General features: G+C 47.0%; 1 long non-coding RNA gene across 4 annotated transcripts; it reads left to right on the forward strand.

The window, feature by feature from the left end:
* The first annotated feature begins 156 nt into the window (after window positions 1-156).
* On the forward strand, window positions 157-24,689 carry LOC105715775 (uncharacterized). Of its 4 annotated transcripts, none has more exons than XR_010341750.1 (4): window positions 157-1,214; window positions 12,278-12,380; window positions 15,990-16,176; window positions 20,734-24,689. It is a non-coding gene; the product is annotated as an uncharacterized LOC105715775 (long non-coding RNA). The 4 variants fall into 4 exon arrangements; XR_010341752.1 differs by lacking the exon at window positions 20,734-24,689 and adding an exon at window positions 17,197-18,718; XR_010341749.1 differs by lacking the exon at window positions 20,734-24,689 and having other exon boundaries at window positions 15,990-18,718.
* The last annotated feature ends 42 nt before the right edge of the window (window positions 24,690-24,731 follow it).

The following is a 24,731-nucleotide window of genomic DNA, read 5'->3' on the forward strand; positions in this document are numbered from 1 at the left end:
CGGTGCAGGCAGAGGAGGAAGCGCCGTGGGAGGCGGGGCGGCGCCGCACGATCCGGCCTTTAGCTTCACGGACGTGGGCTGAGTACCCTGCGGCGCCGCGCTGAGCAGGGCCGGGGGAGCCAGTCAGGGCCCCAGTGGAGTCCGGAACGGATTCCCGTGGCTACCGAGGGCTGCGCGTGTAAGGAAAGGACGTCGGAGATTTGCTTCGAGGGGTGGGGTATAGATGACCCGAGAGGTCGGACGCAGGTTGGTCATCGCTGAGGATGGGTGATGGGTGGCCGGATTCGTTATACTGTTTTCTCCAGTTTTCTGTATGTTTGAAATTTTTTTCATAATAAAATTTCTAAAAGTGAAAACAGGATTTGGGGTGCGGTGAGAAAAGCGATTTAATCTCCCTAAATGGATTCTGCCCTCAATGGATTGACAGCCCTTTTCTGTCACTCTCCAATAATAATTAGAATAATAAATTGTATTTTGAGGAGCCGTTTTCTGGTACGGGGAAACCCGTGGCAAACTCAGCAGTAGCATTAGCATGTATCCCACGACGGAGCTCAGTTCAGCCAACTGTTGTCCAGGTGGCTTCTGGATTTGGGGGATTATCTGTGGATCAAGTTTAATCCCAGGCTGTCTGCCCCCATTGGTCCCCAGGGGCTTCAGGCCTCACACCCCTGTTCCTGGGGAAGCAGACACAATTCACCCATTAAGCAAGCATTTATTGAGGGTCAGCTCTGTGCCAGGGTTCCTCTAGCTGCGGGGACACGTGGATGGAAACAGGTTTCTGCCCCCAAGCTCACTGCCAACCATTTTATTGTTAGCCTGGCTGGGACTGCTTGATGGAAAAGAGCCTTCCCGCACTAGACAGGGGCTTGTTGACAACTGACATAAGGGAATGAGGTTTTTAGAAGGAAGCAGAAATCCAATTCCGAAATCAGATGCAATCAAATCAGACATCAGCCGGGATTGCCTCTGGGTCACAGGTGCGTTCATCCAAAGGCGCTGTCCTCGCTTTGCCAGTGGGGTCTTGGTGAAGACGTGATGCGGGGGCCTTCATTCTCTTTGGGGTTATCTGTACCAGCTTTCCCTGCAACCTGCTCTTCCTCTAGCATGTTCTGCCTGTTACCAGCTCCTTCCGCCCACAGACATCTCAGCCCAGAGACACACGTACGCGGAGTACCACGTGGGCCAGGCTTTGTTTTGGGGCTGGCGGCACCATGGTGAGTAGGAGTTGCACTCCGCCCCAGCTGCCCCCAGCCCAGAGGGGAGGGGAGGGCCTGTAGTCGTGGGGAAGAGGGGCCAGCGTGGGTAGGCAGGGTGGGGCGTGGGCAGGCAGGGTGGGGCGTGGGCTGGAGAAGGCCTCCCAGAGGAGGTGAGAGCTGAGGCCAACTCCGAGGAATTAATTGAGGTAAGCCAGGCTTCGAAGCAGGACGGGAGATTCCAGGCAGAGGAAACTGCTTGAGGTAAAGAAAACAGAAAACACAAAAACCCAGCATGGTGTGTACCGGAGGTATGTGGGAGACTGAGGCCCTTCTGGCATTTATTAGCAGATTAAGCAGGGTCATCCAACAGAGGGCTTTGTGTTGTTTGAGTTATTTGGATCTTAGTCTTTGGCGGGGCAGTCCCCAGCAAGGGACCTTACTCAGTAACCAGATCCGGTTAGCATTTGGGAACGTCTCTGAGGCGGCTCTGTGAGGGATGGGTTTTATTTGAGAGTGGGTGTGGGGTCCAGACCGGAGTCAGGGGGATGGATGGGAGGATTTTGTGTGTAATCTAGACCTGAGCTGATAAGGGCCTGCTGGAACTTGGCAGTGACAGCAGCTATGGGGAGGCCATAGGAATGGGAGCGCATTGAGGAAGTGAGATGCTAGAGGCGGTGGGATGGGGAGAGAGAACTGGAGACTGACACCAGAGAATTTTTTTTGTGTGTGTTTTTTTTAAGAGATAGGGTTTCACTATGTTGGCCAGGGTGGTCTCAAACTCCTGGCCTTAAGTAATCATCCCATCTTGGCCTCCTAGAGTGCTGGGATTACAGTCATGAGCCATGGCGCCTGGAGACACCAGAATTTTTAACTTTTAGATAGGGACTCTACAGGAGCAGGTCTGGGGTGAGGATAGCAGGAAAAGGAGGAGTGGGTGAAGTTTATTCGTGTTAATAAACTAGAGTTGGTCACGCCAAGGAGGGTGCCCAGAAAGCAGAAGGGTGGCCTGGCACCTGGTGTAGGAAGGTCATCTGTCAGCTGGATTGCTTCCTCACTTCCCACGTCCAACAGATTACTAAGTCCTGGGGCCCTGCTTCCCAGAGCTCTTCTCTGACCCATCCTGTCTAGTCCCACTGCCAAGACCAGCTTTATAGGTATGTGACCTGTGCAGCCAAACATGACCCCCACTTGTTTTAATGCTCTGTTGTTACTAAATTGTTAATAATTTTGGGCCAGAGATCCTGAATTTTCCTTTTGCACTGGCCCCCACAAACTCTGTAGCTGGTACTGCCTGTGACTGTGAAGGGTCCCCTTATCCCCCCATCCCCACTGGACCCTCCAGTAGCATCCCAGCCTCCAAGCCCCCTCTTTGCTCTCTCATCCTCTGCAAGGTGGTCTTAAGCTTACATCTAAGCACAGAGCCCACCTCCTCTGCTCGAAAACTTTCAATGCCACCTATGCACTGTCTTGATAAAGTCCAAATTCCTTAGTGGAACACTGAGGTCTTCGCTCTGCCCAATAGGCCACAACCCACCTCTAACGTTTCTCACCTTCCTACTCATCGCCCCTCCCCCCCCCACCTCCGTTCTTTGTAAAGCAATCCTTCTCCACCTTCACACAGCTCTGGAGCTACCGTCTACATTCAGGATGCCACCCCTTAATCCCCCAGCCTGTTAGCTGTTGCCCTCCTAGCGCTTCTCACTTCCCTCCCCCCGCCCCCAGCCTGGTACGTGAGTGTTATCTATCTTGCCATTAGCCTGCAGTCTCCCAGGCTAGACTTAGGGGCTTTATCTGACCATCTGTGTCTCCTTCACAACACCCTCATATGGTGAGGGCTGAATCAGTGTTGGTGGAATGTAATTCAGTGCTTGCTGAGACCTGAGAGTGGCCAGCTTTTTAGGAGGCACCTGGGGAGAAAGTTGGTAACAGCACAAATCAGGGCCCTAAGACACTGGGTAAAAGGCAAAATAGAAAACTGGGCATGCACAGTCCATAGACGCAGGACTTGGAGTCCATCAGCCAGAGGTCTAGGAGGAAGAGGAGAATGTCTGAGACTGGAATGACTTAGTGGAGCAACTAATCTCTTGCCTGTCCGCCAAATACTTAGGAATAGGGGTGAGAATGGGCTCAGGGAAAAAAGCAAAATCTAAATTAATATTGTGAGTCCATGAGGCAGGACATTGTCCTATTCATTAGTCTCGCCCCTCACCAGTTATTTTCAGAGGGGCAAGAAGTTTTTCAAGGTTCTTGGCTCTCGTTTGACCAGTCATCGTAACACTCATGTCTTGGGTCATCATTACAATCCGGGGTTACCTATTGGAAGGTCATGGGGTGCCCCTCTGCAAAAGTGATGGGCCCTTTCCTTGGAAACTACACACACAACATGCAGCTTACAATTCCAGGGAGTTCACAGTTCTGCAGAATCCTAGAAACTCCTGTGTCTGGTTCCACTCATTGTAGCCTCAGTGGGACCTTCTGGCAGTCCTTCCCAGCTCCTCCCTAGTTCCTCAGCTCTGCTTCCCTCCACCCATCAAGCCCTCCCCAGCCCATAAGGTGAGCCAGGTGGCTTGTGGGGATGGGTCAGAGTGCCCACAAGTGCAGGGGCCCAGAGACGTTCCAGAGCAAACCCAAGAATCCCTCTACAAGCCCTAGCCCACTCAAGGATGCATTTTGCTCCCTCTATTTATTTGTTTGTTTTTGATTATGAAAGGAAAGTATGCTCATTGTTGAAAATGTGGGAAATGCCAAGAAGTGAGAATAATGCTTTCTGTTTCAGGCGCTGCTGCTTCTGGCTTAAGATCCTAAATCAAAGCAGCTGCCAGATCTGGACCTAAGACTTGCTTCCCACCACCTTACACAAATGAAAGAGCACTAGACTAGGAATCAAAGATCTGGATTCCCATCAAATCTCTGCTATTACTAGCTTTTATCTATTTATTTATCTAGTACCTTTTGTGAACCGAGGCCCTCTCATCTCTCTTGCCCCCTGATCCTGGAATGGAGCCAATACCTTGTTTACTGAGTTTACTGAAGGATACAGACAACACATGCCGTGTGACTGCTGAGAATCACTCACCCTCCTAGAGCCATGGGTTCCTCTTCTATAAAACAGGGATGTTCGTGCCTATTTGCTAATGATGAGTGACAATGACATAATGTACATAAAGCTGTAATGCATGATGCAAACATAACATCATATTTGTAGGATTGTTGCTAATAATATTATCCATCAGCAAAGCAGTCATTCATTTACTCAGTCAAATGTTGATGCACTGGTACATTCAGTTTCCTCTTTTGTAAAATGGGGATAAAAATAGGACTTAGCTCATAGGGTACTTAAGAGTCAGTGAGTTAATACATATAAAATACTTAGAGCAGTCCTTGGAACATATTAAGAACTCAATAAATATTGGCTAGTTGAGCAGGCTGTAGTATTTGTTCTAGCCAAGAAAAGACTGTTCTCTAACAGCACAGGAAATAAAGATGGGGTTAGGCACGACATGGCAGCAGGACTTACCTTCTGTCTAATTCAGCTGGCAGTCAAAGAAAGAATTATTAGAAGCCTGTGAGCCTGTTCTCCCAAAGATCTACTGAGTACAGGGGGATATTTAAAGAATAAAAGTCCCTAGACCCACTTACAGTAAAACAGGAGAGACAAGAAGCTGTTCACACAATAATAACTGCTAAATGCCTTGATTTTTATACTGACAGCTGAAGTTTTAGAGAAGAGAAAGATCAATAAAGACTGGACAATTAGAGCAGACAGGCCTAGAAGAGGATTTTAGATTTGATAAAGAATTCCTCCAGTTATCAGAGCTGAGACTTTGGAGGGTAACCACTTGGATTTCAGTCCTTGTCTGCCACTTACTGATTGCATGACCTTGGAAAAGTTACTTCACCTCTGTGAGCAATGATTCTCTCATCTGAAAAAAAAAAAAGAGGCTAATAAAAGTACCTACCTCATAAGGCTGATGAGAAGATTAAATGAAGTACCTACGTAAAGCCCTTCTCTGCATGCCTGGAGCATGGTGAGGGCTCCATGTGAGCCAGCATTTTCCTTTATGAGAAGTCATGGGCAGCACCAAAGCTCAGAATTTTGGCAGTAAGGAATTCTCATTCTACCTTGAAATTTTCCAGAGCGGGAGCTGACTGCCTCATGAGACATTTTTGAATGAGGCCAAGAAAGGAAACAAGTGTATCCGGGATTTTATGAGATGCTAGGTATGTCCTTAGCACTTAATCCTCACAACTGCCCTGTGATGTAAGTACTATCCATTGTCCCTGTTTTACAGTTGGCCAAGGTCATGTAGCTGAAACTGACTTCTGTGTGTCTTTTACCTTTTGCTTTCAGGTCTGGAAAAATGCAGTGTAAATCTAGACCCTCTTTGAAATATTGAAGATGGTGATCTTATCCCTTCCTCACTTTTCACTTTCCTCACTTTAGAAAAACTTTGTTTTCTAAAGTAACAGTCCTTGCTCCTTACAATGCCTGTTTTCCAGATTCTTAGAAGACTTTTTGCTTATTTTCCAAAACCCTTTACTTGTGATCCCAGAATGACACCGGGATACAGCAGAGAATGTTCATTTACTCAAAGTTCAAAGGTCCTACAAAAAAGAGTTGTTAGCTTGGCACGATCGTATGTGCCTACAGTCCCAGCTATGTGGGAGGCTGAGGCAAGAGGATCGCTTGAGCTCAGGAGTTTGAGGCTGTAGTGAGCCATGATCACACCACTGCTCTCCAGCCTGGATGACAGAGTAAGACCACATCTCTTAAAAAATAATAAAAAGGCCGGGCGCGGTGGCTCACGTCTGTAATCCCAGCACTTTGGGAGGCCAAGGCGGGTGGATCATGAGGTCAAGAGATCGAGACCATCCTGGTCAACATGGTGAAACCCCGTCTCTACTAAAAATACAAAAAATTAGCTGGGTATGGTGGCGCGTGCCTGTAATCCCAGCTACTCAGGAGGCTGAGGCAGGAGAATTGCCTGAACCCAGGAGGCGGAGGTTGCGGTGAGCCGAGATCGCGCCATTGCACTCCAGCCTGGGTAACAAGAGCGAAACTCCATTTCAAAAAAATAAATAAATAAAAATTAAATAATAATAATAATTAATAAAATAATAAAATAATAATAATAAAGTGCTGGCTGGGCGTAGTTGCTCATGCCTGTAATCCTAGCACTTTGGGAGGCTGAGGTGGGTGGATCACAAGGTCAGGAGTTCAAGACCAACCTGTCCAACATGGTGAAACCCCATCTCTACTAAAAATACAAAAAAATCAGCCAAGCGTGGTGGTGGGCACCTGTAATCCCAGCTACTGAGGAGGCTGAGGCAGGAGCATCACTTGAACCTGGGAGGTGAAGGTTGCAGTGAGCCAAGATCATGCCAGGGCACTCCAGCCCCGGCAACTGTGCAAGACTCTATCTCAAAAAAAAAAAAAAAAAAGGTGCTGCTGCGAAGTGTCCTGGACGGCATTAGAGATTAGAGAAAGGAAGAGATGAAAGAGTGCAAACACCTGAAAGCAAAGAGATGCAGGTCTTCCTTCTCCCTAGAGCAGCCACTGGCCATCCTTGGAGCATGAGAGTAGGATTTTATCCCCCAGCTTCCGCCTCCCTAGGTAGCACTTCCTTTCCTTGGTTTGACTCCAATATGGATGGTGCTCAGGCAACCTTGAAAGCTTACAGGAAGTCGGCTGAGGTGGGAGGAGTTTAGGAGAATATTTGTCTTCTCTTTAGTTTTGCCCTAGAGATTCTGGCTATTTACAAATAGCTAGTAAAACTTGGGGACGGGCGTGGTGGCTCACGCCTATAATCCCAGCACTTTGGGAGGCCAAGGCGGGTGGATCACGAGGTCAAGAGATTGAGACCATCCTGGTCAACATGGTGAAACCCCGTCTCTACTAAAAATACAAAAAATTAGCTGGGTACAGTGGCGCGTGCCTGTAATCTCAGCTACTCAGGAGGCTGAGGCAGGAGAATTGCCTGAACCCAGGAGGCGGAGGTTGCAGTGAGCCGAGATCGCGCCATTGCACTCCAGCCTGGGTAACAAGAGCGAAACTCTGTCTCAAAAAAAAAAAAAAAAAAAAAAAAAAAAACTTAGTCTTTTCCTTGTCTTCCTTTGAGACAGGATCTCATTCTATTGCCCAGACTGGAGTGCAGTGGTGTGATCGTGGCTCACTGTAGCCTCCCAGATTCGCGCAGTCCTCTCATCTCATCCTCCTGAGTCGCTGGAACCACAGCACCGCTAATTTTTAAATTTTTTTGTAGACATGAGGTCTCCCTATGCTGCCTAGGCTGGTCTCAAACTCCTGACCTCAAGTGGTCCTTCCGCCTTGCCTTCTGGAAGTGCTGGGATTACAGGCTTGAGCCATGGTGCTAGCCTCTTTTTTCTTTTCTTTTTTTATTTTTTTAAGGTCTTTATTTGTTAAATGGGGAGTCTGTGCCACTGAGTGAACATTGTATTTACTCCATGCTAAGAGCCTGGGTGGGCCACTGGGAGAAAACTAAACATTAAATGTAAATAGCCTCTGGGTAGAGAGCCTCTGGCTGGCTTCCTTTCCTTTCTCTCCTTTTCTCTACTGTGGTGTCTGGAGGTATTTCCCAGACTCCAGTCTCTTATCACCCTCATGGATTTTGCAATTGTATTATCACCTCCTTTATCATTTCCAAAATCGACTTTACAGAGACTCATTAAAAGAAAAAAAAATGCAGGCAAGGTGGCTCGTGTCTGAAATCTCAGCACTTTGGGAGGCCAAGGTAGGCAGATCACGAGGTCAGGAGTTCGAGACCAGCCTGGCTAACAGGTGACACCCCGTCTCTACTAAAAACACAAAAATTACCCATGCATGGTGGTGCGCACCTGTAATTCCAGCTACTCAGGAGGCTGAGGCAGGAGAATTGCTTGAACCCAGGAGGCAGAGGCTGTAGTGAGCCGAGATCCTGCCACTGCACCCCAGCCTGGGCAACAGAGTGAGACTCTATCTAAAAAAGAAAAGAAAACGTCCCAAACCCCTTATTCTGTCTTAGGCACTAATACTGTGGTTTGATAATCTAGTTCATCTTTTTGTTTTTGTTTTTTTGAGGTGCAAAGTAAAATATATGACAATTCAAATGGGAGACTTCTATCTATGCACCACCTACAGTTGTCTCTCCTGCCTCCAAGGCTGCCTGGGGAAACAGTAAGTGGGTTCTGGAGTAAAGGAAAAGGCTCTAGAAATGAGCAGCAGTGCAGCCAGCCTTGGAGACATGGCTTAAGTGCTTCCAAATTATACTTTCTTCTTAAGTTAGGATAATTATTAAGTTGTAAAGTAGAAACAAAATAATAGACAGGAAAACACTTTGTAAAATGCTCATGATAGTCTTTTTCATCAATATCTTCCTTGCTCCTGGGGATCTGAAATCCTATCCTTCCTGGCCTAGAACTAGTGGGGAAAAATTTCCGAAATCTCAAGAGTTCAGAACAAGGGCTTTGCCCAGGGTCCCACCGGTGTTCCACCAGTTGATCTGCGGTGGGAGTTACTTCCCTTCTCTATGCATCAGTTTCCCGTCCTCTAAAGTGGGATCTTAATGGCAGCGCTTCTCAAACCAAATTGCACATAAAATCTCAAGGAGCCTTTGAAATGCAGATTCCTATTCTGGGGCTGAGACTGTATTTCCAACCAGCTCCCTGGTCATGCCGATTCTACTGATTCTACCGGTCCATAGACCACACTTTGAGTAGCAAGGGATTCTAGTGCTTACCTTCCTGGAGGTGTTGAAAGGCTCGCATTAGACTATACATCCTAAGCATTTAGCCTGGTGCTTATGTCAGGTACTTATAATAGATTGTAGGTCATTGTCAATATTATAGTGATTTATGTGTTTATAGGTGTGACGTGGGTTGAGAGGTAACCCTAGATGGAGCTAGCAATCGATCGTACCTGTGGGGTTCGGAAAGAGCAATGTGCTAGGAATCAGGAGAACAAGCTTCAAGTCCTAACTTTATTGTTTGTGCCATGAGCTGTGTAAGCTTGGACAAGTCTCTCAACCTTTCTGAGCCTGTTTCCCCTCTACAAAAAGAGGGGAGAGGTTTGAATTAGATGGTGTCTAACGATTCTCTCAGCTTTAAATTGCTGAAACTTGAGGGTTATAGTCCCTACTCCATCCCCACTGTAAGGTTTGTTCTCGCCGAGTTTAAAATGAAGAAACTGAGGCCAGCACAAGAATATCCAATGCGAAGGAATTTATTCAGGCTCCCGGACGAGATTCTACTGCCCGACAGGAGGGGCCGGAGAAGTTGCACGGACTCCTCTCAGACATGGGGTTTTATAGGGAGTGAAATAGCTCAATTGGTTGTGGGACAGCAAGACTGTCACTGGGTAGAATTACAAGCCTTCAGCTAGGACTTGGCTTGCCGTTGGTTAGAATTACTCGGCTGCCATTGGCTAGAAAGGCTCGGCTGCTATTGGCCAGAAAGACTTGGCTGCTATTGGTTAGAAAGACTTGGCTGCTATTGGTTAGAAAGACTTGGCTGCTATTGGCTAGAAAGAGGCTAGGGTTGCAGCACCTTGTTTGCATACTGGGCTTTTTAAGGGAAGGTCAGGCTGTGCGAGCATGGGAGAAGGGAACATGCCTGAGCATGTCTGAGCTTGCCCGAACTCGTCCGGGCTTTGGAGAAAAGGTGGGGGGTCTGCGTCCATGCTCCCGGCGAGGCCAGCGGCCTTACACCCACCACCAAAAGACACTTGGCAAGCCTGACCCTGACCATGGCCTTGAGCTTCATCTGTTGCAGGGATGGGGCTGCTCTGAGCCTGCCTTGACCATGGGGAGGATGAATAACTGCACCACCCGGCCTGGTGCCCTTGGCATTCCTCGAATCTTGGGTAACATCACTCCCAGAAGTCTCTGTTCTTTGGGCCTCATGCAAAGTTCTCCTTGTTAAGGGAGAGTGATTTGCAGCCTGAACAGGAGAAAGTTTGCGGCATGTCCAGAAAAATGATGTAAAAGGAGGCAGTGTGCACATTCTGTCCTATTACTTCAACACACAGAGGCAAAGACGATCCACAAGTAAACTCACTTCCTTGTAGGCACATGTCACCTCCCCCTCGCCCCCAATTCCATCCCTTTATCATTCCCAAAATCGACTTTACAGAGACTCATTAAAAGAAAAAACATGTCTGGGTGCTGTGGTTCATGCCTAATCCCAGCACTTTGGGAGGTCGAGGTGGGCAGATCATGAGGTCAGGAGTTCAAGACCAGCCTGGCATGTCCTTTTGGACTCTAGGGACTTGAGACCCAAGCAACCAGACCCTGCAGAAAACCTGCCTCTTGGGGGAAGAAATGAGCATGCAGCAGCCTAGTCCCCAAATGGGAAGAACAGGCCCCTGAGATAAGTGAGCCCCCTGGTCACCTGCACCCTCCCAGTGCAGCCTCGGCCCGTGTCTTAACCCACAAGTCTATACGAAGCTCTCACCATAAACAAACATTTATTGAGCACCTGCTGCATACTTCTGGCTAAGCAAGTTCAACTGAATAACTTATTTAATCTCTGCTTCCCAGTGAAGAGATGAGTACAGATAGGGCACCCAGGTTCATAGAGGCTATGTGACTTGCTCAGAGTCACACATCACCAAGTATCACTCGCAGAGCAAAGCGCATGAGGTTAAGCTGACCCTGCCTTCTCTCTTCTCTGTTATGAACTTGTCAATGCCCCTATCTTTCGTGGTTACATTTGGTTATTTATGTTTCCCTCTCTCCCGCTGACCAGAGAGTTGGCTCCTAAAGCTCCAGCAGCCACATTCCTTAGCCTGTCCCTAGTAGGATGTTTTGCCCAGTGAATACGTGAAATTCCTGGGCGGAGTAGGGAAGGGAGAGAAGCCCAAGATTTCATTCCTGAACTCAGGAAGGTCTAGGGAAAGGTGTGTAAGGGCTGAAAACCACAGAGGATTTACTCAGGCAGAGGGAGGGGGAAGGGCTCTATAGCTGAAGGAGACGGGGGAGGCGGAAGCACAGGGAGTGGGAGGTAGGAAGCAGCCAGGTGTCATTTCCAGGGAGGATGAGGGGCAGGGAGGTTTTGGGAATGGTAAAAAGGTAGGGGTGGGGCAGAGGTAAGTAACACCTGCTTTGTGCAATCCGGCATTATGTATATGAAGTCTAAAAATGTTTATTACCCTTTGACCTAGTAACTCCACTTCTGGGAACTGATCTTAAGGAAAATCTCCAAAATGCGGGGGAGGTAAAGCTATATTCACAACAGTGTTCATCACAGAGCTATTTATAAGAAAGTAAAAATGGAAGCAGCCCAAACATTTCTCATAAGAGAATGGCAAAGAAACTAGAATCTAGCCATTCAAAACTAGCCATTCCATCTGATGTTTTTAAAGACTCCAAAGAACATTCAGAATCAATTGTGTTAAAACATTAAGGGAAATGAACAATAGCTGTCATATATTAATCTTATTTCCTAGAGACCGGGCTGGGTGCTTTCCATACTTGGTCTCATTTAATCCATACAACAACCCTGGAGGGGTGGAATCACTTCTGTGGAGAGATTTGGAAACTGAGGCTCACCCAGGTAGGGGTGAAAAAGCTGCATGCGATTCAGCCCTGGTCACACTCCCGTGGGTTCTGACTACCACTTTCTATGACAGGACCACATCCAGCAAGGAGGCCTGAGAGAAATACATCAAATATTAACAATGGTTCTTTTTCAGAAATAGGTGGTGGAGGGAGTGGTGATTCTACTTCCAACTTTTCTATGTATTTCAAATTTTTCCTTATGAAGTTGTGATACTCTTTCTGTATTCTTTCCTAATTTTTGGTTATTTATTGTGCTTATTCTGCAACTTGGTTTGATGCAGTTACTAGTAGGTCTCGGTGACCTTATTATCTTCGGATGCAATTTATTCTTTTCTGGGGGTGGTGGGTGCTCAGACTATCCTGCAGTAGAGATTTGGCACAATTTATTTACTCGGATCTCCTCTTGAAGGACATTTAGCAAGTTTCTAACTTTTCACAAATATAATAAATCCCGCAAGAAGCACCCTTGCTTACACCCCTTTGGGCAGAGGGTTTTGATTGTGTGTGTGCTTTTTTTTTTTGAGACAGAGTTTCACTCTTGCTGCCCAGGCTGAAGTGCAATGGTGCGATCTCGGCTCGCTGCAACCTCCGCCTCCTGAGTTCAAGCGGTTCTCCTGCCTCAGCTTCCCAGGTAGCTGGGATTACGGGTGCCCACTACCATACCAGACTGATCTTTTTTTTTTTTTTTTTTTTTTGAGATGTAGATTTGCTCTTGTTGCCCAGGCTGAAGTGCAATGGCATGATCTTGGCTCACTGCAACCTCTACCTTCCAAGTTCAAGTGATCTCCTACCTCGGCCTCCCAAGCAGCTAGGATTACAGGCACCTGCCACCATGCCTGGCTAATTTTTGTCTTTTTAGTAGAGATGGAGTTTCACCATGTTGGCCAGGATGGTCTTGATCTCCTGACCTCATGATCCGCCCGCCTCAGACTCCCTGGGATTACAGGCGTGAGGACTGGTGCCTGGCCTTGATGTTTGTTTTTAACTGAGAAGAATGGACTAGGGAAAAAGTGCACTCATGGGTGACTATATTTTTGGCTTTGGGAGATTGTGGGTGGAGAGATTTAATTAGAGGGTCTAGAATCAAAGATGTCCCTGTTGGTAAAAAACGGAGAGTTGGTGGGAGTGGGTGTATTTGAAGGCTCAGTTCTCTAACAGTATCCCTATTCCTCCCACCGCCTGCCAAGGCCAGCTCTATCAGCAGGCTGGGGCTTTTTTCTCTGGGGGAAGTTATAGATTACATTCCGCGCCCTTGATTCATATTGACATACAGCTTAATTGCATTGAGCTGTGCGCAAATCCTCTTCGGGAAGACATTCTGATGCCTCTGGGGCTTCAGGATGCAGAATCTACTCCATTCAATTCCACCCCTTTCCTGGAGGTCTTTTATAGCAAATATAGTTTGAAAAACTGGGGAACATCAGCCAGTTCCTCACACCTGCTGCATGGCCTGCAGCCAACTTTATGAGAGCCCTAGGCTGCTGTGCTTCATTTATATGGAATAAGGGCCTGGAGTTAAAAGACTTCAAACAGCTCCAACCTTCTGGTGTGATTCCAGGAGGTCTAAGTAAGAAAGATACAGCTCGATGGATGCCTCACGAACTGTGTGATTCGGGGTGAGTTATTAACATCTCTGAGCATCAGTTTCTCATCTGTAAGATCTACCTGATAGGGTTGTATAGATTAAATGAACTGCTTTCAGGAGTCTGGCACCTAGCACAGTGGCCATCCCTAGAAAATGAGCAATGCATCCTGGGTCCAATCCTTAAGGAACCTAAGGAGCCCTTAGGCTCCTTCAGTCCCGTCTCCAGGATTACCTGGGGCTGCCAGGAGAGCTTTTCTTTGAAGGCCTCTGATCTGTTAGAGAAATGAACCTATTCATTTCTCAGCTAGTGGTTTGGTATCTTGAAGCTACCTATGCTAAAAGACAGAAGCAACAAGCAAATACCCCATGTGAAGGTAGCCCCTGGGCAAGTGAGAGTCCAAACCTGTCTAGTCGCTGTTGTAGCCAGCATACTATGCAAAATGGCAGTTCATCCCAAGGTTTACCTTCATCATGTCCCTTTATCCTTAGCTCCAGCAGCCAGAACATCCGCATAAGGCTTTTAAGAAGGGAGGCAACAATTTAATGGAGTTTAAAGATCTGGTTCAAAATGTATTATTGGAGAGTGAAAAAACTAAGTGAGACAAAATGTCTGACACTACTGTTGTAGGAAAAATAAAAAACTCACTTAAGTTGGGAGCTGTGGCTCACGCCTGTAATGCCAACATTTTGGGAGGCCAAGGTAAAAGGATTGCTTGAGGCCAGGAATTTGAGATCAGCCTAGTCAACATAGTGAGACCCGTCTCTGCAAAAATAAAAATAATTAGCTGAGCATAGTCCTGGCTACTCGGGAAGCTGAGGTGGGAGGACTGCTTGAGCCCAGGAGTTCAAGGCTGCAGTAAGCTGTGATTGCGCCACTGCATTCCAGCCTGAGCAACAGAATGAGACCTTGTCTCTAAAATAAATACATAAAAACAAAATTTAAAATTTAAAAAACCCCACTTAACTACATGGGTGTATGTGTTCATATCTTTTTATATACTTGTATACATTTTACTGGTATAAAAATTCTGCTGATGTAAGTGTTATCAGCTAACAGCAGTTCCTTGGGGGAGTGTGGTGAGCTCTACCTGTTTACCTTCTTTAGTATCTGACTTTCTGATATGAGCATATCTTTCAAGAGTGGCAGTTATTGTAGTGGTTAGGAATGGGAGGAATACCAGAGTCAAACCATCTCATTCGGCTTCTTTTTTGTTGTTTGTTTCAGACAAGATCTTGCTCTGTGGCCCAGGCTGGAGTGCACTGGAGTGATCATAGCTCACTGTAGCCTCTATCTCCCAGGCTCAAGCCGTCTTTCCACCTCACTCTCCAGACTAGCTGGGACCACAGGCACATATCACCACACCTGGCTCATTTTTTTCTTTTTTTTTTTTAAGCAGAGATGAGATTTCACTGCACGGCCAGGCTGGTCTCAAACTCCTGAGCTCAAGCAATCCTCCTGCCTTGGCTTCCTAAAGTGTTGGGATTGCAGGCATGAGCCACCATGCCCAGTCTTGTTTGGCTTCAATTCAGATATGAGTCTATGTGTCTCTGCATCAGCTACTGAAGCAATTACAGTTTATCTGTAGAAGTAGGTTGACAATAACAATAAAACTAGCCTTATAGGGTTGAGTGTTAAATGAGCAGATCTCTATACTTAGCACAATACTTGGCATTCAGGAAGCACTCAGAAAAGATAAATGATTATTATTATTTATATAAGTAAAATATATATATACACATAAACATAGACTTCTTACCAAAGGACAGGGGTAACATGAATTTGCACATGCATGATACATACATCTGTAAAAAGAATGTGAGAGGGGAAGGAAGGGAAGGGAAGGGGAGGGGAGGGGAGGGAAAGGGGAAGGGAAGGGGAAAGGGAAGGGGGAAGGGGGAAGGGAAGAGGAAGGGGAAGGGAAGGTAAAGGGAGGGGAGGGGAGGAGAGGGGAAGGGGAAGGGAAGGAAAAGGGAGGGGAGGGGAGGGGAGGGAGAAAGAAAAGAAAAGAAAGAGAGGAATGACTGCTTTTCATAGCCAGCTCTGAAAGCCCCTGTCCCATGTAATTTTCCACTATTCTCTCAAGAAGGACAATTAAATAAAACTCTGGCCAGGTACAGTGGCTCTCACCTGTAATTCCAGCTACTTGAGAGGCTGAGGTGGGAGGACCACTTGAGGCCAGGAGTTCAAGACCAGCCTGGGCAACATAGGAGACCCTGTCTCTAAAAAAATGGAAAAAAAATATTACCTGAACGTGGTGTACACCTGTAGTCCCAGCTACTTGGGAGGCTGAGGCTAGAGGATCACTTGAGCCCAGGAATTTGAGGCTGCAGTGAGCCATGAGTATGCCACTGTACTCCAGCCTGGGTGACAGAGCAAGACTATGTGAATGAAAAAAAAGAAAAGAAGGATGGGAAAAGAAAAGAAAAAGAAGAAAGGAAGGAAAAGAAAAGAAAAGAAAGAAAGGGGAAAAAAAGGGGAGAGAGAGAGAGAGAGAGAGAGAGAGAGAGAGAGAGAGAAAACTCTGGTGTGGGAGGAGGTAAAGTGCTCAAAGGCCCAGTATAGAGTCCATCCCTACCCATGGCTTCAGCGATTCTGTGACACCATGGATTCGCTGGAGAAGTGACACAGGCTTCTCTTCTCTCTTGACCCAGCAGCTTCTGCAGTAAGAAGGAATTTGAGCTGTCCCAGCCATCCACTTATCCACTGAATATTAGCTGAGTGCCTTTTGTATGCCAGTCATTGTTCTAAGTCCAGAGATACAGCAGTGGACAGAGAAGACCAAAAGAAAACATCGAACAAACAGAATCTCATCCTCAGAGAGCTATATCCTACTGGATGGTGGTAAATAGACAAAAAATGCGTAAGACTTGTGGAATGCCTAACAGTGATGATAAATGCGATGGAGAGACATTAAGGAGGGAAACATTTTATGAATGATTAGGATGGGTTGTAATTTTAAATAGGATGGGAAAGGTGTCACTGAGCAGATGACATTTGAGGAAAGACCTGAAGGAAGTGCAGGAGAGACGCCTGCAGAGGGAAGAGCAAGCGCAAGGACCTGGAAGAAGTAATGCGAACAGCAGGGAGGGCGGCAGGGCTGGCGCGACTGTCTAGACCAGTGGTCCTCACGGGGCCATTTTGCTCCTCTCCCCGCAGGGGACGTTTGGCCATGTCTGGAAACATTTTGGGTTGTCACGGTTGGGATGGGAGCGTGCGCTATGAGTGTCATTGATGTTCAACATCCTGCAATACACGGGCCAGTCTCCACATTCTCCAGAGAATTATCCATCCCAAAATGTTGAGAGTGCCCAGCTTGAGAAGCTCAAGTCTGGACTTAGGAAAGTTGTAGGAGATGATGTCAGAGAGATAACAAGAAGGGAGAGGGGTGGAGGAGGGGGTGTGAAGAGGGAGATCACCAAGAGCCCTATAGCCATCCTAAGGATCTGAGCTTTTTACTGTTGGCCAGATGGTAAGCCACTGGTGCTTGGTAGTGTTTAGCTGGTGGAATTTCCAGGTCATAGGGAGAGGAATACCTAGTGGTCCTTGATCTTGGTCCCAGGCACTGACTCCCTCTGGTTTCCTCTGGAAGGGGCCACACTTCAGGGGCAGGAAATAAGACAGGTGATTTCCAGTCATTATGCAGGACTCCGTCAGCAGGTAAAATCACTGCTTTGCTGGGAAATCATTAATCTTGATTCTGTGAGAATAATGAACCCAGCCTCCCTTAATTACCGACTTGACCACAACAGAGGAGTCAACGTTTCATTTCACCAATTGTTTCCTGAAGGCTGGTTGAAGTGCAAGGTTAGTATTTGGATGAAACCTTGCCTTCTAGGAATTTTTTTTTTTTTTTTTTTTTAGATGGAGTCTCACTTTGTCATCCAGGCTGAAGTACAATGATGCAATCTTGGCTCACTGCAACCTCCGCCTCCTGGGTTCAAGCGATTCTCCTGTCTCAGCTTCCTGGGTAGCTGGGACTACAGGCACATGCCACCACACCCAGCTAATTTTTAAATTTTCAGTAGAGATGGGGTTTCACCATGTTAGCCAGGCTGATCTCAAACTCGTGACCTCAAGTCATCCACCTGACTCAGCCTCCCAAAGTGCTGGGATTATAGAAATGATCCACTGCACCCAGCCTTACGTTCTTGTTGATTCTTATTAAGTTAAGGCCTGGATCCAGTCCAAGAATCTGCATTTTACACAGCCCCTGGGACCTGCAAACTAGGTGTTTCTCTGCACCTTGCAAAGCCCTGCTCCAGGAAACAGAAGGCAGGGTTCAGGCATCCAGCCTGGTGTGGTGCTTCCAAGAGAAAGGCGTCCAAATGCTACTGCTTTGAAAGGCAAAAACCAGAGGTGGCTGGCCTGCCAAGCATGGCCACATGAAGTCAGTGGTTCTCAGCCTTGAGTGGCCTGTCACTGGGGGAGCTTGTTAAACATATATCTAGGTCACACCACAGACTCTCTGCCTCAGCCTCCTGGAGTGATCTCTTGGGGACCCCACCTGTAGACTCACTGGCCCTGTGACCTGTCTGTAACTGAGACACTGAGCTCCCCTCCAGCCCCTAGAATCTCAAAAACACTAAGAGCCCTACATGCAGTGTCCCATCTATTTATTTTAATCATAATAGCTGCCTTTTATTGAGCATTTACTGAGTGCAAAGCTCTGTGCTGAACGCTTGACATTTATTATCTTCCTTTAAGTCTCACAACAGGCTGGGTGTAGTGACTCATGCCTGTAATCCCAGCACTTTGAGAGGCCGAGGCGGGAGGATTATTTGAAGCTAGGAGTTTGAGACCATCCTGGGCAGCAAAGCAAGACCCCTGTGTCTACAAAAAAGAACAAAACAAAAGAAAAAGTTTCACAACAACCTGGCAAAGGAGGAAGATTTTTAAAAGGAAGAAACAGACACAGCAGTCAGTGGCAGAGCTGGGACACAGACCGAGGCTTGCCTGAACCCAAACCCAGGTTCTTCAGCCGTTTCCTGCACCGCCTCCCTTCGGATGCCCTGCTATGCTTTCTGCTGCTGGTCCCCACAGCTCGACTGCAAACTACTTGGGGCAAAAGTTGGATCTTAGGCTGTTTGTGTTCCTCAGACAGAATTTTCTTGAAATAACTGGGGTTTCTTCTCAAAAAGAGTCATGAGAGCTCTCTCTGGACCCTTCTCCCTGGTCTGCGGCTTCCCAACCCCTTAAACAGTATCTGTTCTTTTCCAGAGGGTTCTTTTTAAAAATTTTTTTGAGACAGAGTTTCGCTCTTGTTGCCCAGGCTGGAGTGCACAATGGGGCGATCTTGGCTCATTGCAACCTCTGCCTCCCAGGTTCAAGCAATTCTCGTGCCTCAGCCTCCCAAGTAGCTAGGATTAGAGGCACCTGCCACCATGCCCAGCTTTTTTTTTTTTTTTTTTTTTTTTTTTTAGTAGAGACGATGTTTTACCATGTGGCGCAGGCTAGTCTCAAATTCCTGGGCTCAAGTAATCCACCCAAAGTGCTGGGGTTACAGGTGTGAGCCACCGTGTCTGGCATTCTTCTTTTAATTTTTATTTATTTATTTATTTCCTAACCACTAGACAATCAGGGATTTTCTTTAAAGAGATGGGGTCTTGCATTCACCCAGGCTGAAGTGGCAGTGGCATGATCAGAGCTCACCACAGTCTTAAATTCCCAGACTTAGGCCATCACCCTGAGTAACTGGGACCACAGGTGTGCACTACCATGCCCAGCTAATTGTTTTTTTTTTCTCTGTAGAGACAGGGGTCTCACTATGGACCAGACATTACCCAGTCTGGTCTTGAACTCCTGGCCTCAAGCAATCCTCTTGCCTTAGCCTTGCAAAGTGCTGGGATTACAGGTGTGAACCACTGCACCCTGCTAGCATCCAGAGTTCTAAGCCCCCTTCCCTGTGGAGCTTACCAGAAAGACCTTGCATTTGAGTTCTCAACTTTGTCTTTTTTTTTCACATGTTCCTTCTTCCTGGGCTGGGAGGTCCTGGAAGTAGTAAGGCTGGCTTCTTACCATCTGTCTTCCCTAAAGCAGCACAGAGTGCGCTCAGTGAATTCAAGGAAGGCTGATTTATATGCATTCAGATCTCAGACTTCTGTGAGCATAAACCAAGGACCATTATTTTTTTTCTGTAAATTGAATTCATTGGTATTTAATTTATTGAGCATCTACTATGTGCTAGGCACTGGCTCAGGTCCTAGGAATTCCGTGGCAAACAAGGTAAATGAGTTCCCTGCTGTCATAGAGCTTCCTTCTAGTGGGGAAGACAGGTAAAACACAAATAAACTCTTAGCAAAGCCAGTTTCTTTGGTGGCTGGGAAAGATGGAGGGCAATTAGAACTGGAGGCGAGAGGGGCCTCTCTGAGAAGGTGTCATCTGCACTGACAACAGATTAATCAAAATGAGCCAGCTGTGTCTGAATCAGAAAAAGGGCATTCCAGTCCTGAGACCAGGCCCACTGTGGCCTGTTTGAGGATTCACAGATGCAACTATGGCTGGAACTTAGTTGGCAAGAGAGAGAGGGAGGAGATGAGCTGGGAGATATTGGCCAGGCTGGATTATGCAGGGCCTTCCTCCCATGGTGAAGAGATTAGAGTTGGTTCTAACCGAGATGGGAAATCAGTGGTGGGTTTTAAGCAGGGTGATGATGAAAGATCCCCAGCTGCTTGGAGAATGGACTGTAGGGAGAACTGACTGGAAGCAGAGACCAGTTAGGGAATTATTGCCATGGTCATGGTGATAGGTGGTGGGGTCTTGGATAAAGATAATAGAAGAGGAAGCTGAGAGATGGAGACAGACAAGACTTTCAGATGCAGTGGATGTGGCAGGGTGGGGCATAAGGGAAAGAGGAATCACGAAGGATGCCCCAGTATGGGTTAGGTAGATGGGGGTGCCATTTTCTGAGATGGGAAAGATAGAGGAAGAACAGGTTGGGGTGGCAAAGTAAAGCGTTCTGGTGTGCTCCTGGGCTGAATAATGTCCTCTCAAGATGGCACATGTGAATTTATGACCTCACATGGCAAATCTAGTCAAGAATTTTGAGACGGGAAATTATCCTGGAGGGCCCAGTGTAAACACAAGGGGTTTTATAAAGGAAAAAGGGAGGCAGGAGAGTCACCATGCTTACATGTGAGAAGGAATCAACCCACCATTGCTTTGAAATGGCTTTGAAGGTGAAGGAAGGGAACCCGAGGTGAGGAATGCAGACATCCTCTAGGAACTGGGAAAGGTAAGGAAATGGTTTCTCCCATCGAGACTCTGGAAGGGACACAATCTTGCTGACACCTTGCTTTTAGTCCAGTGAAAAATCAGTTAGGACTTCTGACCTCCAGAACTGTGAAATAATGCATTTGTGTGGTTGGTTTTAAGCCACTAACTTTGTGGTCATTTTTACAGAAGCAACAGGAAATGGACACACTGGCCTCACGGACATCCAGGTGGAAAGACAGGTGGGCAGCAGGCAGGCTGTATTGGCCTGAGCCCAGGGTAGAGGCTGGCACTGGAACCCTAAGAGCATTCAGCCTACAATTGGAACTTAAATCTGAGAGGCTTCGAATCACCTCACTGCCCAGAGTGAGCCGCAGGGCCCCTGATTAATTCCTGTCCTCTCTGCCTGAAACAGGGAAACCCTGGCAGCTGGCCTTTCTTTCCTAAAGAGAGAACTTTAGCTTGGCCCAAGGGACTAGGGTGAGATCTGAGCTGGATGAGCCTGCTCCTGAGTGAAAGTCCAAAGACCCTGTCCCCCTGAGGGGCACTCCCATCAGCCTGTCTCAGGTGCCTCCAGGCTAGGTGGGGAGGAAAATGGGAGAGGGACGGAAATGTTTGTTTAGCTTGTACTAAGTGCCAAGCACCAAATTAGAGACTTTTTATCTGTGCTTTTAAACCTTACAATAACCTTGGTAGGGAGCTCTAAGCCCCATTTATGAATAAGTAAACTGAGGCTCAGAGTGATCAGATTACTTTTTTTTTTTTTTTTTGAGATGGAGTCTCACTCTGTCACCCAGGCTGGAGTGCAGTGGCCTGATCCTGGCTCACTGCAACCTCCACCTCCCAGGTTGAAGCGATTCTCCTGCCTCAGCCTCCCTAATAGCTGAGATTACAGGCATGCACCACCACACCGGCTAATTTTTTGTCTTTTTAGTAGAGACAGGGATTCACCGTGTTAGCCAGGATGGTCTCGATCTTTTGCCGTCATGATCCGCCCACCTCAGCCTCCCATAGTGCTGGGATTACTGGTGTGAGCCACCACGCCCAGTCCAGATTACTTCTTTAAGATAACACCAGCAGAATGGCCTGGCACAGTGGCTCACACTTGTAATCCCAGTACTCTGGGAGGCCAAAGCAGGCAGATTGTCTGAGCTCACGAGTTCAGGACCAGCCTGGGCAACATGGCAAAACCCCATCTCTACAAAAAATACAAAAGTTAGCTGGGTGTAGTGGTGTGCACTTGTAGTTCCAGTTACTCGAGAGGCTGAGGTGGGAGGATGACTTGAGCCTGCGAGGCGGAGGTTGCAATGAGCTGAGACTGCATCACTGCACTCAAGCCTGGGCAATAGAGCCAGACTTTGTCTCAAAAAAATAAATAAAAAAAAATAACGCCAGCAGGGAACTGAAGATCTAGGAGTCCACCAAGCTTGATTGGGCATTAGATGTCCCCAGGGTACTGCTCTTTCTGCCATGCCCCTCATCTTGGCTGAGGACTATTTGAGATAGTTTTTTTCTTGTTTTTTTTTTACCAAAATAGCAACAATGCCTTCCATTCATTGACCTCTCCTCCTTTGCCTAAGCTACGCATTTAATCTTCACACCAACCTCACTGTTAGCTTTTTTTTTTTTTTTTCCATTTTACAGATGCAATGCTGAGGCTCAAAGGATTAATCAATTTGCTTAAGATAATGCAACATGAGAAAAGCAGGTCAGGATCAATCAGAACAATGATTTTGCTTAAAATAATACCACTACTAATAATTGCCTCTCTGCACCTCCTGGCTCATTTCTCTACTCCCACATCTTCCCTGCAGACCCTGGTCAAGGTGCTGTGAACATAGGAATAGTGCCTCATACACTAGGGCCTCAGCATTGGTCATGGGAGTAAGGGAGAAAATCAAAGTCTTTAAGAGGCCTTGTTGTAGTTGATTTCAACAAGGAAGGTAATGCCAATGAAGCCTCTTGCAGGAAGCCCTCCCTGACTGCTTCAGTCCACAGTGCTCTTACCTTTTTTCTCTATGCACTTAACAATTCCTTTCATTTACTTCCTAGCAGACCTTGCAGAAACCATTATCATTTCATATGATACATTTCCCCCATAGAATGTAAGCTCCTTAAGGGAAGAGATTTTTGTCTGGTTTTACAATGCTGAATTCCAAGTCCTCACAAAGGTCCTGGCAGGTCATAGGCACAAGAAGTATTGGATGACAGGCTCTGGAGCCCAACTGTCTGGGTTAAATCTTTCTCTACCAATTACTAGTTGTGTGATGTTGTACCGGTGATACACTTTTGAGATAAATGCATATTTCAAGACTCACTGCAGAGATTCCAAACCAGCAAGTCTGGGCTGGCTAGGAATCTGCTTTATTGTTTTACAAACATCTCATGGTTTATTGCAGAGGATCTACAGACCATGCCTTGAAAAACCCTGGCCATCAGGGAGAAAGGGTCATGCTAACCAGCAAACTGGAATGTCACACTGTTTGCCATTGATATTTTTCAGTGTGAAATCATAAATTGTCACTCAGGGTTAGACTTTATACCACCCAGTAAGTGTCATGGAGGAGGCTTCAGGACAGTTGGGGAATTCAACAGGCCTGGTCTCTACCAGGTCATCCTGGGACACTCCCTAGCAGCAGATTTCAAGGCACTCTGCCTTCACATTAGGCCTGGGGTAAACCTGCAGGAGGCTCTCTGCAAATATTTATTGATCAACAGATAGATTTTTCTAGCCAAGCACCAGCTGGCTAGCCTCAGTCCCATGCAGAGGTTCTGGGAGGACTGCATGAACCCCAGAGAGGGCTAGGCTGCAATGAGGGCGGAAGAGGTGATACCCAGCTCTGAAGTCTCCATGTCTTGACCTGAACGAGGACCTCATATCCAGGACCCCAGAGAAGCCAGATGGAAGTAAGGCTATGGGAGATGTGAGGGCTCAGAGCCTGTGGTCCCTGGACAAACTCCATCTCTTTGAGCCTCAGTTGAAATGCAAGGCCTGAGTGTTACAGGTCATTCTTTGTTCATTCCATAAATATTTCAGTCTCTGTTATGTGCCAGGCTAGGCTAGGAGATCATGGTGAGACAGGTCTCTGTACTCAGTGAGCTTATACTCCAGAGAGGGATCAGACATAGGTAATGTACATTAATTAATATCAGAGGTTAATGAGAGGAAGACCATAGGCTGGAAGCTATGGCTCACGCCTGTAATCCCAATACTTTGGGAGGCTGAACCAGGTAGATTGCTGAGTCCAGGGGTTTGAGTCCAGCCTGGGCAACATGGTGAAACACTAGCACACACACACACATACACACACACACACACACAAAATTAGCCAGGCATGGTGGCACCCTCCTTTAGTCCCAGCTACTCAGGAGGCTGAGGTGGGAGGATTCATTGAGCCCAGGAGGTCAAGGCTACAGTGAGCCATGATCACATCCCTGCATTCCAGCCTGGGTGACAAAGTGAGACCCTGTCTCAAGAAAAAAAGAGAGAGAGAGAGACCATAAAAGGGCAGTGGAGCTGGTCATCGTGGCTCATGCTTATAGTGCCAGCTACTTATCCAACCTACAGCCCACAGGCTTGGGTTTATTGATCAACAGATAGATTTTCTACCCAAGCACCAGCTGGCTAGCCTCAGTCCCACGCAGAGGTTCTGGGAGGACTGCATGAACCCCAGCTTTGAATGCGGCCCAACACAAATTCATAAACTTTCTCAAAAATTATGAGACTTTTGTCAGGCACAGTGGCTCACGCCTGTAATCCCAGCACTTTGTGAGGCTGAGGTGGGTGGATCACCTGAGGTCAGGAGTTTGAGACCAGCCTGACCAGCACGGTGAAAGCCCATCTCTATTAAAAATACAAAATTAGCAGGACGTGGTGGCAGATGCCTGTAATACCAGTTACTAGGGAGGCTGAAGCAGGAGAATCACTGGAACTCGGGAGGTGGAAGTTGCAGTGAGCCGAGATCATGCCATTGCACTCCAGCCTGGGCAACAACAGCAAAACTCCATCAAAAAAAAAAAAAAAAATTATGCGGTTTTTAGTGATTTTTTTTTTTTTTTTGGCTCATCAGCTATCATTAATGTTAGTGTATTTTATGTGTGGCCCAAGACAATTCTTCTTCCCGGGAAGATTGGACACCCATACTCTGAAGTGTTCTTTTTTTTTTTTTTTTTTTGAGACGGAGTTT

Source organism: Aotus nancymaae, unplaced genomic scaffold (assembly GCF_030222135.1).
Source record: "Aotus nancymaae isolate 86718 unplaced genomic scaffold, 86718_ANA_hifiasm-v0.15.2.pri h1tg000010l, whole genome shotgun sequence".
Lineage (NCBI taxonomy): Eukaryota > Metazoa > Chordata > Mammalia > Primates > Aotidae > Aotus > Aotus nancymaae.